Source organism: Glycine max, chromosome 5 (assembly GCF_000004515.6).
Source record: "Glycine max cultivar Williams 82 chromosome 5, Glycine_max_v4.0, whole genome shotgun sequence".
NCBI classification, from domain to species: Eukaryota; Viridiplantae; Streptophyta; class Magnoliopsida; order Fabales; family Fabaceae; genus Glycine; species Glycine max.
In genome coordinates this window covers 22,990,552-22,993,263 of record NC_038241.2, presented here as the reverse complement: position 1 = coordinate 22,993,263, position 2,712 = coordinate 22,990,552, and positions in this window count along the sequence as shown.

Below are 2,712 nucleotides of genomic sequence, written 5' to 3'. Positions count from 1 at the left end.
TTTCGGAGCCCCATGAATTTATTGCCTAGCGCTGTTCATGCATCCTCCACCATCGAGTCTGGAGCCCCGTGAATTTATTGCCTAGCGCTGTTCATGTGTCCTCCACCAACGAGTCAGGAGCCCCGCGAATTTATTGCCTAGCGCTGTTAAACAATTCTCCATTCTCCACTTTTTTCGGAGCCCCATGAATTTATTGACGAATGGGCAGGCACGCTAGTCCTCCACCCACGAGTCTTGAGCGAGGCGAATTTATTGGCTAGCGCTGTTCGCCAATTCTCCATTCTCACTTTTATCCGGAGCCCCATGAATTTATTGCCTAGCGCTGTTCATGCATCCTCCACCCACGAGCCTGGAGCCCCGCGAAATTATTGCCTAGCGCTGTTCGCCAATTCTCCATTCTCCACTTTTTTCGGAGCCCCATGAATTTATTGCCTAGCGCTGTTCATGTGTCCTCCACCATCGAGTTTGGAGCCCCGCGAATTTATTGCCTAGCGCTGTTCGCCAATTTTCCATTCTCCACTTTTATCCGGAGCCCCATGAATTTATTGCGTAGCGCTGTTCATGCATCCTCCACCCACGAGCCTGGAGCCCCGCGAATTCATTGCCTAGCGCTGTTTGTCAATTCTCCATTCTCCACTTTTTTTTTCGGAGACCCATGAATTCATTGCCTAGCGCTGTTCATGCATCCTCCACCCACGAGTGTGGAGCCAGGCGAATTTATTGGCTAGCTCTGTTCGCCAATTCTCCATTCTGCATTTTATCCGGAGACCCTTGAATTTATTGCCTAGCGCTGTTCATGCATCCTCCACCCACGAGTCTGGAGCCCCGCAAATTTATTGCCTAGCGCTGTTCACCAATTCTCCATTCTCCACTATTTTCGGAGTCCCATGAATTTATTGCCTAGCGTTGTTGATGTGTCCTCCACTCACGAGTCTGGAGCCCCGCGAATTTATTGCCTAGCGCTGTTCGCCAATTCTCCATTCTCCACTTTTTTCGGAGACCCATGAATTCATTGCCTTGCGCTGTTCATGTGTCCTCCACCAACGAGTCTGGAGCCCCGCGAATTCATTGCCTAGCGCTGTTCGACAATTCTCCATTCTCCACTTTTATCCGGAGCGCCATGAATTTATTGCCTAGCGCTGTTCATCTATCCTCCACCAACGAGTCTGGAGCCCCGCGAATTTGTTGCCTAGCGCTATTCGCCAATTCTCTATTCTCCACTTTTTCCGGAGCCCCATAAATTTATTGCCTAGCGCTGTTCATGCATCCTCCACCAACGAGTCTGGAGACCCGGGAATTTATTGCCTAGCGTTGTTCGCCAATTCTCCATTCTCCACCTTTATCCGGAGCCCCATGAATTCATTGCCTAGCGTTGTTCATGCATCATCCACCCAAGAGTCCGGAGCCCCGCGAATTTATTGCCTAGCGCTGTTCGCCAATTCTCCATTCTCTACTTTTATCCGGAGCCCCGGGAATTTATTGCCTAGCGCTGTTCATGCATCCTCCAGCCATGAGTCTGGAGACCCGCGAATTTATTGCGTAGCGCTGTATGCCAATTCTCCATTCTCCACTTTTATACGGAGCCCCATGAATATATTGCCTAGCGCTGTTCATGCATCCTCCACCCATGAGTCTGGATCCCCGCGAATTTATTGCCTAGCGCTGTTCGCTAATTCTCCATTCTCCACTTTTTTCGGAGACCCATGAATTCATTGCCTTGCGCTGTTCATGTGTCCTCCACCAACGAGTCTGGAGCCCCGCGAATTCATTGCCTAGCGCTGATCGACAAATCTCCATTCTCCACTTTTATCCAGAGCGCCATGAATTTATTGCCTAGCGCTTTTCATCTATCCTCCACCAACGAGTCTGGAGCCCCGCGAATTTGTTGCCTAGCGCTATTCACCAATTCTCTATTCTCCACTTTTTCCGGAGCCCCATGAATTTATTGCCTAGCGCTGTTCATGCATCCTCCACCAACGAGTCTGGAGCCCCGCGAATTTATTGCCTAGCGCTGTTCGCCAATTCTCCATTCTCTACTTTTATCCGGAGCCCCGGGAATTTATTGCCTAGCGCTGTTCATGCATCCTCCACCCATGAGTCTGAAGACCCGAGAATTTATTGCCTAGCGCTGTATGCCAATTCTCCATTCTCCACTTTTTTCGGAGACCCATGAATTCATTGCCTTGCGCAGTTCATGTGTCCTCCACCGACGAGTCTGGAGCCCCGCGAATTCATTGCCTAGCGCTGTTCGCCAATTCTCCATTCTCCACTTTTATCCGGAGCGCCATGAATTTATTGCCTAGCGCTGTTCATGCATCCTTCACCCACGAGCCTGGAGCCCCGCGAAATTATTGCCTAGCGCTGTTCGCCAATTCTCCATTCTCCACTTTTATCGGAGCCCCATGAATTTATTGCCTAGCGCTGTTCATGTGTCCTCCACCATCGAGTTTGGAGCCCCATGAATTTATTGTCTAGCGCTGTTCATGTGTCCTCCACAATCGAGTCTGGAGCCCCGCGAATTTATTGCCTAGCGCTGTTCGCCAATTCTCCATTCTCCACTTTTTTTTTTCGGAGACCCGTGAATTCATTGCCTAGCGCTGTTCATGCATCCTCCACCCACGAGTCTGGAGCCCCGCGAATTTATCACCTAGCGCTGTTCACCCAATCTCCATTCTCAACTTTTATCCGGAGCCCCATGAATTTATTACCTAG